A 17,712-nucleotide genomic window follows, 5' to 3' on the forward strand; every position below is an offset into this window, starting at 1 on the left:
TATCCAGATATTGTTCATAATTCATAAAAGTGCGATATATATATATATATATATATATATATATATATATATATATAATTGTTCAAATCCATCAAATAAATCTTTTAACTTTGTAAAACAACCTTCTTCTTGGTTCAGTGTGACCGGGGGGATTCAAAGAGAGGGGCGTGATATAAGGGTACATCGTTCAGAAATAAAAGAACTTTAGACATAAAAATATATAATTAAGGGTTCCAGCTGGGCATCACACGCTAGGCATTGACTTAGGTGGAGTGCTGGGTTGAAACCACTTACAGATCGGGGGCTCGTCCGGGATTTCTGAATTAGATATACCACTTGTGACAGCTTAAAACAGTGTGCTTACTGACAGGGTACATAAATCCTGTTGGGCTACCACGCTGTGTTACATTGTGAAAAGCACCCCTCAAAAGGGAACGCTCTAAGGAAACGGTATGTTTTGCAAAAATAAAATAAAACTTCTGTAAGTCAGGAAGGAAATTTATATTTCCAGAATGGCGACATTGGTAGAGATCAATATGGCTAGAGAACACCCATTGCATAAGTTATTTGTGAGAGGTGAATGGACCGAGCAGGATCAGCATGTGTGGTTGCAGGCAATCACAGAACAGATCACTGCAACAGGATTAGATGCATGGCAAGATCAGGGTCCCTTACATATGGCCCTGAGTGGACTGTATATGGCCACTAAGGCAAAGGAAGAACAAAACAGGATTGCCAACATAGTGGCATATCTATACCTATATATTGGAGCCATACAGGATAAATATGCTGAAAGCCAAGATCTGGCAAGTAAGCAACTGCAGGCATTAGGAAAGGCCCAAACTTATCTGGACTCTTCTGAACAGAGGTTACAGAGGAGTCAGAAAATGAAAGTAGGCAGTATATAGTCAAAATAAGAGGAAATGGGAATCCTGCAGCAGGAAAAGGCAGAACAGGATACCAGAATTCTGGCCTTGCAGAAAGTTACCAAGAAAGTTTGGACTCTCAACTGCAGAGCCAGAAAAAGCTGGAGCAACAAATAAACTTTAACAGGGCATACACAGAGCAGGTAGCCACCCTGCAAAGCCAACTAGACAGAGAGAAAGAGGAGAGCAATACTTTAATCCTGAAAGACCTGGGCACCCAGACAGAATTTGATGAAGAGCGCCAGAAAGCTGGTGCGCTTCAAAGACAAAGGGATGACGTGGCAGCACAGAGGCAGGCTCTTGCTCAGGAAAGGGACACCTTAGGCCAGGAAGTCTGCTATTTAAAAGAGAAACTGCAAGAAAATCGCCTGGCCCTCCAGGGACTGGGTGACCTCCAAAAACACCATCACAAATTGTTAGAGCACACCAGGAGGGTGGAAGAGCCTCTAGCAAGGAAGGCTCAGGCCAGTATTGCCAGGACTCGGGAGGTAACCCTCCTGCAGCAAAGACTGGCTCAGTACTCAAAAACAACCCAGGATGCACAGAGAGAAAATTAGGCTCTCTGTGAGAACAATGACAGGCTCCACAGACAGGTAATCAAACAGAAAGTGGATCAGTAGATGGAGATGACACTAAATTAATTCAAAACATATCAAATTTTAATCAATAAATTCATAACAAAAAAACAATCCTAAAATTCAATAAAAAAACGACCAGTTCATTCCTTCAATCACAACCACATACAAAACTCATTCAGACTTTCATCTATAAAACCCCAAAGTGATTTCTAAACCAGTAAGCATTGATAATGTTGCTACACCAATTATTTTCAATTTTCACATTCATCAGTGACCCAGTCCATAGTATCAGGTGTCGTTGTGCATCCAGTATTCTATTAAACCAGATGATTCACACCAAAAAGCGTCAACACGTGTTTCGGTCAAAGACCTTCTTCAGGACGTAGGGCATGGAGAAATCACACAGCCCTATTCTCAACATATATGGGCCAGTAGTCCGTCTAAAAAAGATAAAAACCATAGTGTCATCCCTATTTCTTTAAACAAGTGACTGATAATGTCACAAATGTGCTATAATTGAATAGGCACACACGCCCCTACTCACCCCCAAGTTCCAACTCGAGGGATGGTGAACGGTACAGCGGAAATCAATCCTCCACTGGAATCAATGTATATGTTGAACCTGTGGAACCAACAAAAACAACTCTCAGCTTTCTTGGAAAACACAGAGCACTTGGTGTACATTCCTATGACCAGGATAAATAAAAACAATCAAATCACTTACAAGCACCCATGGTCATGATCAGGGATTTGAGTGCAGGTCTACCCCTTTATTTATAATTTCCACATACAGGTAGCCATGCAAGAGAGATTGATCGAGACTAGTAAGGCCTTGATTGAGGAACAGAAAGCTCAGGTTCTTGCATGGCAACAGGGAGCAGGGGCTGATAGGTGTTTCCCTTTCCCAGCGAACCTCATTTCTGAGCATAACCTCAGGAAGCCTAGTACCAGAGGCCTTTATCTCTCCCAATCCCTGGACTCTGCCAACCCCATGCGCACTGGTGCATATGAGCCCAGGGTCACGGGGATAGTAGATTTCAATCCAATCAGAAATGGGGCTCATAGACCAGCACCTCCCAGGAATGGATGGGCGGGCATCTGGGTATGGGTACCCAAGTACTGTGAAATTTAGTGGGGAACTCCTGGAGATTAGGCCCACTAAGGGCATCCTGAAAACCTCTGCCCAGCTAGGACAGTGCAGGTGGGGAGGTACCCATCAAATCCTGGTAGCAAGTAGGAATCGGAAGACTCCTCTGAGCGCCAAAGGACACAGGAGACTAGGTCTCCACATTATGCCAGCCATTCTCAGGCTTGCAGAATCTGGGAAAACCTAGAAGACCAGACGGGCACCTCTGGGAGCAGTGCCTTTGAGTCAGAGGAGGGGTGGACCAAGATTACCCCAACCAAGAAGGCCAATAAGGCAAAAAGGGCCTTGCTTAAGGACCCCTTTAAGCAAATCAAGGCGATCAGGAGCGTCATTACGCCTTATCATAAGAACGCTAAGTATTCTGTTTGGGAGAACTTCGAGCAGATGATGGAAACTTTCCATTTGAAGGACAGCAGTAGCTGTATTCAGTATGTGAAATGGACCTTCTCACCAGAATACTCCAGCTTCTTTGCGGGGCCGGAGGACCAAAATCATTCTAGATGGTCCACCTATAGAGCAGCCTTCTTGAAGCATTTTCTGTGCATGGAAATCCCCAGGAGGCTCGCAAGGAAGCCTACATCTTACAATGTGGGGAGGATCAGGCCCACAAGAATTTGTGCAGGAATTAAAGCATGCCTTTGCACAGACCACCAGAAGGGTGCGCACGGAAAGCAAAGAATTTGTCAATACTTTTTTCCACGCGCTACCAAAGTACATCATGACCCAGCTAGTCAGAGATTTTCATGAGAAAAGATCAATAGACTGGGTCATTGAACAGGCCACCCGAATTTATGAGGTGCAAAAGCCCATAGAAAACTAGAATAATCCAAAAATCCGCAAACCAACCAACACCTCTGCTGCTGCTATGGTGGCAGAGGTGAAGGTTGCCCCCATTTTAGAATTGGGAGGGGGGGGGGTCTAAAAACCTGCCTGCACGAAATCAGAAGAATCCCAAGCCCAGAGGCCCTTGGGCCAGTCACAGACAGGGAACCAAGGTGGTAGTCCCACAAATGGGATCCCTCACTCCCCTGACTACATAGGTCCCCGCTACAAGGGGAATAGACCCATCCTGGGTTATGTTTGGACCCCTCCAGCCATAGGGGGGGATCCAACCAAACAGCACCTAACCCAGGGAACTTCCCTCCTCACTTTCCCCAGGAGGGCAGAAATTCCCCAAATCCTGGACAGAACTTATTCCCCAGGTACCCACAAAACTGTCAACCCCAGAACAATCCATCCTTCTTTCCCCACTTTCCGGAGCCCAGACAACCCAATCCGGGAGAGGGGAGGCCAAGGGTGGAGGGGTACCCAAATGTTCCAAATCCGGGGTATTATCAGAGAATGGATAGCTACCCTTCCCGGGATCAGCCCAGGGGAGAAATGAAAACCCCTTATCAGCCTGAGTGGGTTTCACAGCTAGAGCGCCAGGTCCAAAACATGGCACAGGATCTGGGTTGCATGCTGAGGGCTCAACAGAACCCTCAGATGAGCATGACGGCTCAGAATGCCCCAAACTCCAGACCTGGTGCTCGAGAGCCATGACTGGGGCAGAACCCCGACAACCCACCGGTTCCGAGGAAGGAGGCACAAGGGGAAGGGGGGGTGTAAAGCCTTGGAGGAAGCTTCCTTCCCCACTTGTAATAAGCCCCTGGAAACCCAGGAACCAGAACCAAAATCTCCTGCCCCTGAAAGTCTGCCACCCAAGGAGCAGAGGGGGGGGTGGGGTGGGAAAACAAAGAACCCAAACAGACCCATTTTGTGGAGGAGGTACAGATCTTCCAATTTGAAGCAGAGGGTTCCTCAGAGGATCCTGGGAAAAGGATCTTCTCCTTCAAAGATGGGGGAACTCCTCCCAAAGAAAAATGGGTTTCAAAGGATTCAAATCCAGACTGGGTAGATGTGGGGACTGAGCTAGCGCCGCCCACCATCCTACCTCAGAACCAACAGCAGGAAAATCCCCTGTTTCAAACCCATCCTGGTGACTGCCTCCAAAAAGGGGGGCGGGGGCGACCCAGAACTGGAACCAGGGGAAACTCAAAACTTCTCCCATATCTAGTTGCCACCTTTTCTTTTCAGATTCCCTAGATTCCAAACAGAGTGCTGCCCAAATCTCTTCTCTATCAGTGTCCAAAACTAAAAAACGAACCCACCAGTTGTCCAAAAATGTACATTATCTGTGCCCCCTTGCGGAGGAGGGGGGAAGACTCTATGCCCCGGTACAAATACATGGGCAGGGTACAATTTTGGCACTGGTGGACACTGGATCCCAAGCTACCCTTCTGCCCAAAAAGGCCTTTGATAAACTGAATTCAGGAAGGGGGCAGAATTATCAAATTCCTCTCACCCCTCTTTCTGGACAACTTCAGAACTTTGACGGGAAGGAAATTCCCGTCGAGGGGACTGCGGATTTTTAATATTACAATTGGGCAACACAAGGTGAAGCACCCGGTCATAGTTGTAACTCCAGAGGGTACCCCTTGTTTACTAGGGAATAACCTCCTGCGAAGGTTGTCACCCCTAATAGATTGTGTAATCAAGGTCTTCTGGACCCAGACTAACCGACCAATAACATTAAAACAGAGTGTCATCCATGTTAGTTTAAATGGCACCTGCCACATGGTTCAACAAAAATCTGACCAAGTAGAATTTCACTTCCAGAAGAACCAAATCCCAGACGTGACGGTAATGGCAGTAGGACAACAAACTGGTGATCGGGGGTCCTCTCTATTTCTGAAAATCAACCTAACTTCAGTCTAAGGTGGCATTCCACACTGGAAGGAAACACTCTGAAATTCTTTACCAATCCACAATCGGACATTCCAACTCCGATAGTCCAGAAAGATGAGAAATCAGCTCAAAGCCTTGCTGATATTCAGCAAATTGGAGAGCAGTTGTTCATCCCTGTTCAGTTAAATGAAGGGAAGGACTCTGTTCTTACCCGAGTGTGTGTGAACAACGGTAAGAGCTTCATCAGCGAAGCCATGTTCCGCAAACTCACAAAAGATCCAGCCATTCCCACATTTAGACTAATAGACAAATGTGAAATGGATCTGGAAACACCCAATTCCAAACATCTCCTGACAAGCAGTTTGTGTATGCTCAAAATCTCCATAGGCAACAAGAGCATAGTCCATAATTGTTGGGTCGTCCGAGACGTCACTGCCGCCTTTTACTTAGGCAGTGACATTCTCAATCGCTTTGCCATTAGGTTGGACCTAATAAACTTCACAGCTTGTTCCCGATTAGTGGATAATCCCATGGGCTTTGATGACCCAGAGAAAGCATTTGGGTCAGCTCAAATGCTGCCTTATGCAGTTGAAATTCAGATTGGAGAGGAAGTCACCATCGCAGAAAGGACCCGACAATTCTCCATGGAAGTAAAGTTAAGAGGACAGAAATTGAAAAACCGTGATGCCAATGTTCATCTAAATGCTTCTCTCCAACAGCAAGGGTTGGGGGTAAACCCAACACCACTTGTCAATGTAGAACATGACACCATTCCAATAGAGGTGGATAACAGCGATTTAGAGAGTATCACTCTAGCTGCAGGCACCATTATTGGAATGGCGGTTGATGACCAACATTTTTCCATAGATTTAGGAAATGGACTGTTAGGACCAATCCCCAAGGACTGTTTTGACAGTGATAGTGATGACAACACAACACCAGACAGGATCTTTACCCGGCATGGGGGGAATTTCCGGGTGTACACTTCCTGCCCTTATGGTAAGGAAGATGTGACCTAGGACTTCAGGAGGGATGAGGTGATTTTCCAAGTCCGCGAGCACTGCCTTCCCCACCGGTCCAAATCAGCACTGTGACCAGGGACTTCTCCACCCAGCTGGTGGGGGCCTCTGAGATAGCAAAACCAGAAGTCTTTCCAGGCTTCCGGCAGATGGTTGAAGAGAGAGTCAACCTAGCTGATGCCTGTGAGACTCTGGAGCGGAAGCAAAGATTGAAACAAGTTTTCTTGGATTTTCAAGATCTCTTTGTGGTGGACTCATATGACTGTGGTCGCACTGACATCCACACAACAACAATTCCCATGCACCCTGGCATGACTCCAGTGTTTGTGAAGCAATATCGCTTGCATCAATGGAGTTCCTTACTGAAATAATTAAGAACCTTGAGTCCTGTGGGATAATCTGTCCAGTCCACAGCACCTTCAATAATCCGGTGCTGGGGATATTGAAGCCAAACGGCCAGTGGAGACTCTGCGCCGACATTAGGGAGCTCAACAAACAGGTCCATACTTCCTGATGGCCTCTTCTCTACATTGACCAAGGGCTGGCCCAGATCCAGCGGTCACAGGTATTCACTGCAATAGACATGACCAATGGGTACTGGACTACCTGTCAGTAGGGAAGACCAATACAGGCTGGCCTTCACCTTTGCGGGGCAGCAGTACACATGGACCCAGACTCCCTTTGGATACATCAACTCCAGCAATGAATTCAACATTTTTCTACATAAGGCCATGCCTGACCATGGTGAAAGGGGTAACCTGGCCTATGTAGATGATTTTCTCAATAAAAGCTTGACTGTGTAGGAACACATAGCGGATATCCATTATGTTCTGACCCAGTTGAGGGCAGCCGGATCAAAACTTTCCTTTCAAAAGGCACAGTGGTGTAGAACCCGTGTACATTTCTTGGGGCATGAGATTACTCTTCAGGGTCTCTGTCCCCAGGAAAAGAAAGTGGAAGCACTCCAGAAATTGAAAGATCCCACAACTCTGCGGGAACTAAGGAGCCTCCTTGGACTGACTAATTACAGTAGAAAGTTCATTGAGGACTACGCAGAGATCACAAGACCCCTGATTCATCTTTTGAAGCGGGTGGTCAAGTGGGAATGGGGCCCAGAACAAGCTGAGGCAGTAAGACAACTCAAAAGAAGCCTCTCACAAGCACCTTGCCTAGCTTACCCTGTCAAAAACAAGGAGTTCTTGTTGGAGACAGGGTTCTCTAATACATGCTTGACTGCAGTATTATACCAAAAGCATTACAAGGTCAATAAAGTAATCTCTTATGCGAGAAAAATTCAACGATTGTGAGAAGGCACTCCTGGCAATGTTGTGGGCATTGAAGAATTACCGCCCGTTTATCCAGGGGGAACACATCATAGTGGAGACTCCACACCAGCCTCTTCAATATCTCCAAAGTGACAGAATCCGGGCCGGAAATGTGAGTAATTCCCAAATTACTTCCTGGATTCTGTCAATGCAAGGCTTTCCTGTGGAGGTCAGATATGGCCAAAACAAGAAGAGTCCCCTCGCGCAAGGTCTGGCTGACTTGCATGATTGTGCCAGAGAATACTGTCTCGAGGATGAGAGTCTTAAAATCAAGGACAACATGGAGGCATACCTCAATTCCCCACACAAAGTCTTTGAAGAAGACAAGTGTGAGGGAAGGCCCACTGTCTATGTGGATGGATGTTCTTACCATGTTGACAACAACAGGGAAAAAGAACTTATGGCCGGCGTAGGGAATTCATGGGTGAATGAGACCCCAGAACCCTCCGCTGGGTGCAAGATTGGTCCCCGAAGTAGTCAAGTGGCAGAGTTGATGGCTGTGCATGAAGCCATCCCCACTGCTATCCAACATCAACTCCACAAACTGGTCATAATCACAGATTCGGGTTATGAACGGAACAGGTTCGTGGAGCACCTGGTTAACTGGAAAACCAGAGGCATGCTATGTGCTAACAACAAACCCTTGAAACATGGGGAAATTAATTCAAAACATTGATGATCTGGTCACCTCGAATGGCATGACCATCTACTGGAAAAAGATCAAAGGTCATTCTAAAGCAGAGGGACCAGACAAGACTGGAAATGACTTAGCTGAACAGCTGGCCAAAACCGAAGCCATCCAAGGGGATCTACTTGAGATTGAGTCCCTGTTGGGGGAAATCCAGGTCACTGCTATCACTAGGTCCCAGACAAATGCTCACAATGAAATCTCAACTGCACAATGGAGTAACGAGACCCCAGATGCTGATTTGATTACGACTCAAAAAGGGGATCCAATAATTGGTAAGTTTTATCAACACATTGAGGACCCTGAGAACTTTCCCCTGACGGATACCGATTACATTGGGAAAGAGGACCTCAGAGTGTTGATGAAATGTCCAAAAATGTTCCGAATCCAAGACGGTTTGTTGGTAAGGAGATCCCTAGCTGGCCATGATCTCTGGGTGGTCCCTACCTCATTTCGAAGCCTGATGTTAAGTCACACCCATGATGCGGCCACAGCCGGTCATAGTGGGTTTCATACAACACTTGAAATCTTAAGAGGGGTTGCATACTGGCCACACATGGGGCAGGACCTTGACCAATATTTGAAGGGGTGTCTTCTGTGTGCACAATTTCAGCAAACATCCCTCACACACTGTGCGCCTCTCCAAAAGAGGGGGATGACACTGCCTTGGTCAGATTTACAAGTCGACTATATTGGGCCCGTGATTTGCTCCTCTAGGGGGAACAAGTACATGTTGACCATTACATGCTTGTTTACTAATTGGGTGGAATGTCTCCAGGCCCAAAACTGCAAGGCAGAAACAGCAGCTGCCCTGATGATCAACCACATCTTTTCGCGTTTTGGACTACCGCAAAGGATCGAGTCAGACCGAGGTAGCCATTTCACCAGTGAAGTAATGACAAAGATGTGGGAGATATTTGGTGTCAAAAGGAAGCTATACATTGCTTACCGGCAAGCCTCTAGTGGTGCACTAGAGAGATACAACAAAACAATTTTGAGCATATTAAAAAAGTTTGTGGCAGATTCTGGGCCAAGTTGGGATATTCGATTACCTCTTGTCCTAATGGCCATCAGAGCTACCCCTTCATCTGCAACTAAAATGTCACTGTTTGAGCTGATGACTGGATGCAGGATGGTGCTTCCCCAGCATCTGCTCTACAGAACCCAAGAGCTGACATTGATCAATGCCTCCACAACTCATGAGTATGTTGAAAATCTAAGAAAATACCTTCAACATGCTTTGACCTATGCTCAGAGAAATCTAGAGAGAGATCTGCAGACAACATGAATACCCACTATGACTTAAAGACTACCAGAAAAGAATACAATGTAGGAGACCGGGTCTACTTTTACAATTTCCAAAGGAACCAGGCCAAACAGCGCACATTTTGTCCTTTTGAAATTGTAGACAAAATCTCACCAGTCGCCTACAAAATCTGCATCTCCAAAGGCAGTTTGGCAGAGGGGGAAGATAAGTGGGTCCATATTAACCAACTAAAGTGTTGCCATCCTAGGCACACTCTGCAGCAACTGGAGGAGTCTTCTGGAATCCCAGAGGGGGTCACTCCAGCTCCCTAGAATTCCAACTATGAAATATTCCATATATAGTCAATAAATTACAATAGAAAAATGTGTCCTGATTTGTCAAAATGTATGTGTCTTCCCTACTACATTAATAGTGGTGGGGAAATGTCTACAAATATGCTTTTGCTTTGTCATGCTTGGATGGGAAACCATGGAGATGAAGACCAAGGAGGACCACCCAGGTACCGGAGCAAAGATCCAAGGGGCCCGGAGTATCGCTCCATACTCACATCAGGACTGGGCGAGGAGAACTGGTCGATCCACCCCTGATGGAAGAAAAGATGATGAACTTTGCCCTTTTGGAACCAAAAGAAAAGAGATCGACATCCCAGGCTTGCAACTTTCCATTGATGGACGAACAACGCCAAATCACAAAAGGGGGGGGCTTGTAGGATGTTTTAACCCACTAGTCTATGCCCTGCAACATTACTGTGCGCTGCTTGCATCAAACAACAGAATGGCTGCTGAAAAGCATTAAATGCGCTACAAATCGCTGAGAACTGCGCATGAAAACCTGAAAAATAGGCTGCCAATCCATTTTTGCCTATGTCAGTGGTAACACAGGAGACCACTGCCAAAACCTATCATTGGGCTGCCCACAGAGTAAAATGAAACTACTTGAAAAAGCAGTGCTGCATTGCAAGGGAAACCCAGAACTGCTTGAAAATCCGTTTTTCCTTGGCTGTTGAATGTGCAAAATAATAATTCTCAAACAGCAGAGAAGATCCAACATCCTTGTTGGGTGTTAAACATCACTTTATTTAAAGAATCCACTTAAGCCCAATGTCAGCAGAAGTATATTTTATCAGAAGAAAATCCACATTCAAAGATGCTTGCATGGGAAAAATATGTCAGAAATGGGCGTAGTACCGCTGCTCGCCTGTGTCAGAAGCTGGCATATACTTATACTGTCATTTAAACTTGTGCCTTAAAATCAAAGTATGGAAAAGAAGAGACTTCCAATCAAACGCTGTATAGGTGACAATGCAATCTCTATGTTTTAAAAAGGCTGGAATTAAGAGATTTGTGGCTATATTTGTAGAAATGTAAATTGTATTTTAGAAAAAGACTGTTTTAAACGTAAGTTAAAGCCAGCCACACTGCGCTTCAAGGACATTCCACAGTTTCTCCCAAACAAAGGAATATTCCCCCCTGCTCTCTGCTGAGGAACTGGCAGGGAGATGTGAAAGGAAATGGGAAGGGACTTTGGCCTGTTGCTCTGACAGGAGACAAAAGACTTCCTTGACTGAAAGGAAATGCTAATTTGGGTGTCGACAGAAAACAACTGCAGGCAGGAAGAAGCCTGGGACTGCTCTGGCCCAGCCAAAACCTTGGGGGTGGGGACAGACCGTTTTGTTTATTCAGAGAGCACAGAAAATATCTTTTTGAAAAAGACTCATAGAAAACTGAACACAATTGGTAAAAATCTGTAAATATAGTGTTGTTAAAATGAAATTTCTGCTCACATTTTAAAATTACTCTGGAATTTGTGCGATATTCAGAGACAGAACTATCAAAATTTTGACTTTGTAGCATTTGTGATAATGCTAAAAATATGAAACTTCACAGGAGTATGCCCAGATGTTATGTGCATGTATTAGGAACAATTTGTACAGATCTGACACTAGGTAACCAACCAAAAGTGCAAACAACTTTAATTTGTGAACCAAAACTCTTAAAAAGATGGGACTTTGATGGATATGTGCCTTATTTAATTTGGGATGTAAATATGTATTATTAGCAAGCTGGTGATATTGGAAATATGTTTTATATGGAAAATAGATTTTCTGTGTAGAAACAAAGGGGAGGTTTTTTTCCCTGGACCATAAACACAGTGTCACCATGACACACTGTTTCCTTCTCAAATCAGGAGAGAGGGAAGACTTTAACCAATAGGGTTCTTTGAGGGTTGGACTTAGTATAATCAGCCTGCCCACCCCTTGAGAAATACATAAATAGGGACTGTTGAGGACCTACACACACATTCACCCATCAACTGATTTACTGGCGAAGCGCTCTGCAGGAAGAACCCAGATCAAGACTCCAGAACTCTGAAAGCAGAAGGCCCAAATCCAAAGCTGAACCCTTCTCAGCAGGCCTTTAAAATCTTGCAAACTGATTTTAACCCCAAACTTCCAAGGGGCACAACCAATTGAACAGCCGGGCTGTTTTTCTGCTTCTTGCCAAGAACACTTACTAGAACCCAGAGATCCAAACCAGTAGAGCAGAGCTGTAACCCAGAACCAACCCGTCAGATCCAGTACAGGAGGCCGTGCAGAGACAGAGTTCCGTGCTGAGAGCAGAACAAAGTACCTGAATCCTGTCCGGTGGCTAGCAGATTCCAGCCCAAAACCCTTGACCTGATCTCTGACGGGCCTATTCCAAAACCATAGTTGTGAGTATTTAGCATAGAATTGTCCATAGCCAATCTCTTATCCTTAATTAATCCTATCAAACCCATTCCAACATATCCAGAACTGCATTTTAGAACCTCTTCTGTCTGTCCTGAATCTTTCCCTCAACCATATAATCCTGTGATAATTGTAGTGATAAATCATCTTTGCGCTAATATAGTTGCTGAAGAAAGGCAAGTGTTGCAGCGGGCAAAGATCAGACAGAGGCGCCTCTGGACTTATGGCTGTACCGTTGGTATCTCGCATCCTCATAGCCCCTTAGTGTAAAGCCAATCCTTATTTGTAATCTTCAAAAGCGCATCTGTCATTGAAATCTTGACTCTTTTTGAGAAAAATCGACTTTTACTAAAACATCGAACTTCTGAACCGTACATGCTAGGAACGAAATGTAAGTGTCAAATTGAAGTTAACATCCTCTGCTTTCAAGCAAATCCACATTTCAACTCTTTACAGTATTTCCGCAATCGCGCTTAACGCACGTGGAAAAGTTTGCTGCGATTCTGCTTTTGGCTCAATTTCACCACATGTAAAATAGCTATTTCTTTGCATTCAACCTCTGAATTCAGTTTCCTATCTGCCAGCCATTCAATCATCATTGCTAGTGTCTACCTGGAGCTATCCAAAGCAGCTACCACTCGTTTTGAATCCAATTTAGAGAATTAAATCCAATTTTAGCATTTTTCCCATTCATTTACAAGCCACATTCAAAAGCATTCGACCCGTGTGAAATCGTTCCTGTTTCTCTCTAAGCTTGCTGGGGGAATTGAGATTGAAACTGCATTTGTAGAGTGTTTATTCCTGAAACCTGTTTTCTCTGCTTCCATCTCTATATTGCATACTAGGGGGGATTGGGTAGTATCAGGGGGAAAGAGTGATTACATTGCATTTGATTGAATTCATATCAAGCGTTATTTCTGTGTTGCATTCATTTCCTATCATTGCATTTGACAGAACCCACACAAAGTTGTTCTATGCTACATTATTCTTTTCATCCATACTCCTATTGATTAAAGAGATTGTTGACTGTAATATCACCCAATGCTGATCAATGTATACATAATAATAGTGTGATATCCAGATATTGATCATAATTCATAAAAGTGATATATATATATTCAAATCCATCAAATAAATCTTTACTTTGCAAAACAACCTTCTTGGTTCAGTGAGACCGGAGGGGCGTGATATAAGGGTACATTGTTCAGAAATAAAAGAACTTTAGACATAAAAATATATAATGAAGGGTTCCAGCTGGGCTACACACGCTAGGCATTGACTTAGGTGGAGTGCTGGGTTGAAACTACTTACAGATCGGCTAGTCTAGGTGAATAAATATTTGTATTAGTGTTTGTCTTGTCTGTTGTAGTTAGTGAGTCGATGCTTATTTGTTTAGTTATTGTGTTTGTTATTTATTATGTCTTGTTTTGTGTCCATATGTTGGGGATTTGAATAATTATTTTTGTATAGGACTGATTATTATTAGAATATTCTTTAGACTCCATTGTATATAAGTTTCTTACATTTTGTATGAGTATTTCTTCAAATTATTACTTGGGGTATGGTGGTTTTTAATGGATGTATGTGTTAAGATATGCTATATTTCATGTTGATTTTGGTTGTATTATATCTTGCATGTACTTGTTTGAATAAGATAAATAATAAGATAAATAAAGTTAACAAAACATGTAAACACAGAGCTGGTAGTCTGGTTGGATGATATGGCGGTGGTCAGCATCATCTATAGAAGACCTACTTCATGCCAATGGGTTTTGAGAGTTCTAAGGGCTATGGCCACAATTTCGTGCACAACACAATAAGAAGGGCAACACACATTGCAGGAGCAGAGAAGGATGTTGCAGATGCTTTATCTCGCCTGCAGTGGGATACACTCCGGCACCTCCGATCAGCCGCAGACCAGAGAATGAGAGCAGTGCCAAAAGAGTTTTGGGAGGTTCTGACAGGGAACTCCTATATACAGGTGATTGGTGCATGCTGAACGGCCGAGGCCAGGAGAAGAAATCAGCGGGCGACAAACGCACCTCAGAGCAAGGTGCCTACCAAGACCCACTCCCCATCAGCCACCCATAGGCCTCCACAAAGGTCTTGATGGAGCTGCCCAACAAGGCATTGGCAGAAAAGACAGCCAAATGATACAGTAAATGACTGGCCACAGTAAAGGAAATTAAAAATGCTGCAAACACAGAAGACATAAATGAGATAGAGTTCAACAAAATTGTTGCATGGGATTACAGGCAGAATAAAAAGAAGGCATGGCCTAGGATGCACCTGGCAGCCATAGCATATTTATTTTATAGATAACCAGAAGGAAAGACCCAACCCACAGCTCACTAATATATTATGCTTACAAAGGATGGGGCAAACTAGATGGGCCAATAAAAGAGAAAAGACGGCCTTTGAATTTTGAAATGCACAAAACATGAATGATGCATTTGGGAGAAATATGTTCACACATATGAGCGAAAGTAATTTCTTTTGCTACCCTGAGGCACAGCGAGCTGATAGCTTCTAATACAAGGGCCTATGATGGGTTGGCCATGCTACATATGCGCATGGGCTGGGACTGCATGACAATAGAAATAAGAAAAACAAACACTTTAAGAAAGGTTGATAAACTATACCTCATTGAGGATGAGGCCAACTGCCCAGTATGCATCACAAATTATTTTCGTACAAACCGTCCCATCCTAGGATGCCAGTTCCTGAAACACAGGGACAGCAAGGCCCTCAGACATTTTCAGTTCCAGGCCATCCTGTGGAAAGTCATCACCATGGCTGGCTGGCACAGCACAGAATATAGAACTCACTCTTTCAGAATAGAAGCAGCAACATGTGCATGGGGTGAGGCATTGGACCGCAAGGGATCAAGAAAAAAGGGGGCTGGACATCAGGGTGTTTTTAAAAAGTGCATAAGGACAGAACAAATTTTAAAGATATCTCTCCAGATTAAGAAGCCCCCTACAAATCGCCCTGGATCGTGGGACATTCCTTTGTGGGTAGGACAGGAAGGTGGAACAAGGAAACCAGAGACCAGCTACCTTTTTAAAAACACAATCCCGTCCTGGTGGGGCGCCAGGGGCATGAAATGGGAGGACATACCTGAGAGGCTAGCAGACCTGGTGGGTTTCAGGGAACCTCCGGAGTACCTTGTAATACACCTGGGGGCAACGATATACTAAATATAGGAAGACAATTAACACAAGAAATATATACATCCTGAACAGGGATAGCAAGTTATTGGAAGGACATAGAAATAATTATGTCAGAAATATTGCCCAGAAAAATATGGAGAGGGGCCTCGTCAAACGGGGCCATCGACATAGCTAGGAGAAAGGTAAACAGAAGTGTTGACCAATTCTGCATAATCAAGGGACTGCATTTTATCAGGCACAGCAGTATAGTATTCTCTGACCCAGACCAATTCCACAAAGATGGAACCCACCTATCGGTTTAAAGGGATGGAGTTTTTCCACACAGGGATCCTGAACATGTTATCAGCAAGGGGATGCAAATGGAGCAAGGGTCTTTTGGGGAAAACCTGAGTGGCCGTGAACCCACTTGGGTGTGGCTGCATGGGCCTAGAAGGAATCTCACCCGACAATGTACATGTTCCAAACACACAGACTTGAGAGTCCACGCTTAGGGGCACCCGGTGAGCAAAGAAGGTCAACTTCCAGTTCATGGCCCAAGTGCCCAAAAGTACAGAACTAAGATAACGCTGCACACCTGTTTGTTGGGAAATAACAATAATACTCAGTTATGTTTTATTAGTGTTATGTTTAATAAAAAGCCACAGGCTTTTTTATTTGCTAACACAAAAACAGTTTCAGCATATTTTTATGTATGTATTGTATAGAATGTGTGACCCATGGGGCTAGCGGTTCCACAGCCTATGTCCAGACAGTGCTGCAGAATGAGGGGAACCCCCATGAAGCTCAAAGGCACAGGCCCTTATGCTTGGGGAGCTGCGCCACTGGTTAGAGAGAAAGGAAGGGCTGGCAGGATGGCAGCGTCCTCTCTCATAACACACGACACACGCAAAGAGCCAGGCAGGGAGAGTACCCAGCCAGAAACAGCTCCAAAAAAGGTGCTAATGGCGGCCAGCACCAAAACCCATAGTGTCTCTCCCCTTCTTCAAAGGGGGAGAGAACACACGAACATTAGGTGAGAGGAGAGGCAGGAAGCCACGCACATAGGTGCTAAGTGGCTATCGGGGCAGGCCGGCCATTTGGATGTCAAGTGCCCATATGCATGGCATGGCCCTAGGGCACATTGGCCCTATATAGGCTGGGCTGCTGGAGCAGCCCTGCAGGAAGAACACTCTGACCTGAGTGTGACTGGACTCGGCTTTCGAAGACCCACGTTCTCGTTTACCCGGATCCCACCCCCGAACCCTCTCTGGAAAAGGTACATTTGGGAAAGCACAGGACAACGCTCATTGTTTGAAAGTCGTGGAACAGATGAACAGGAAAGGCGGCATGGGCCTGTAAGGAATCTACCAGCAGGCACCGGAATGCTCACCAGACGATTTACAGGTCCCAAACACGATGTGGGGCACCGTGTGAGCCAAGAAGGGTAACTTCCAGTTCCTGGCACAAGTGCCCAAAAGTACAGAACTGAGAACACTGCACACCTGTTTGTTGGGAAATATGCATAATACTCCGTTATGTTTCGTTAGTATTAAAATCCACAGCCTTTTTTATTTGCCAACACAAAATATGTTTCGGCTTATGCTAATGTGTACACTGTATAGAAGGTATGACCTATAGGGGTAGCGGTTCCACAAATTGTGTCATTGCTGCACCCCCTATATCCGTTAGTAACAGTGATGCAGTCCTCTGTCTTAGTCTGTGGGCCAGGCTGGATGGTGGCAGATGGGGTTGGATGCCATCTAGAGCCAATGGATGTTGGGCCCCGGGTGGTTTGGGGAGGATGCCCTGTTCACCTTGCCGAGGTGCCAAGTACCTGGCAGGGGAGAGCCACCTGATCCCAGCACCTGCCAGTCCCAAGGTCCCCCTTCCTTTGGTGAGGAAGCCCACAGCTCTCCTTAGCTGGATCCAAAGACACAGCATGGAAATTGAAGCCTGCCCCCTTTGAGGGTAATCTCGCTCTGAATCTACAGCAAAGGTCTGGGAACCATTAAAACATTGCAATTCAGAAACCACTCATTTTAGAGTTTACAGAATCCACACTGAACTTTGCACTGCCTAAACCCATGGCTCCTAGAACATTTGAAGGCAGACAGGAGGAGCCTCCCCACCTTACCCGTGTCCTCAGAAGCACATC

General features: G+C 45.0%; 1 long non-coding RNA gene across 1 annotated transcript in view; it reads right to left on the bottom strand.

Annotated features, from left to right (window-relative positions):
* Window positions 1–1,645: 1,645 nt before the first annotated feature.
* The window catches only part of LOC138511175 (uncharacterized), a 32,565-nt gene continuing 16,498 nt past the window's right edge, over window positions 1,646–17,712 (bottom strand). Inside the window, exons 2-3 of the long non-coding RNA XR_011280612.1 lie at window positions 2,049–2,126; window positions 1,646–1,944 (exon numbers count right to left, since the gene is read on the bottom strand). This is a non-coding gene — a long non-coding RNA (uncharacterized lncRNA). The remainder of the gene's footprint in view (window positions 1,945–2,048; window positions 2,127–17,712) is intronic.

The sequence above is a fragment of the Ambystoma mexicanum genome, chromosome 1p (assembly GCF_040938575.1).
Source record: "Ambystoma mexicanum isolate Mex_15411 chromosome 1p, UKY_AmexF1_1, whole genome shotgun sequence".
In the NCBI taxonomy this organism is placed as follows: domain Eukaryota; kingdom Metazoa; phylum Chordata; class Amphibia; order Caudata; family Ambystomatidae; genus Ambystoma; species Ambystoma mexicanum.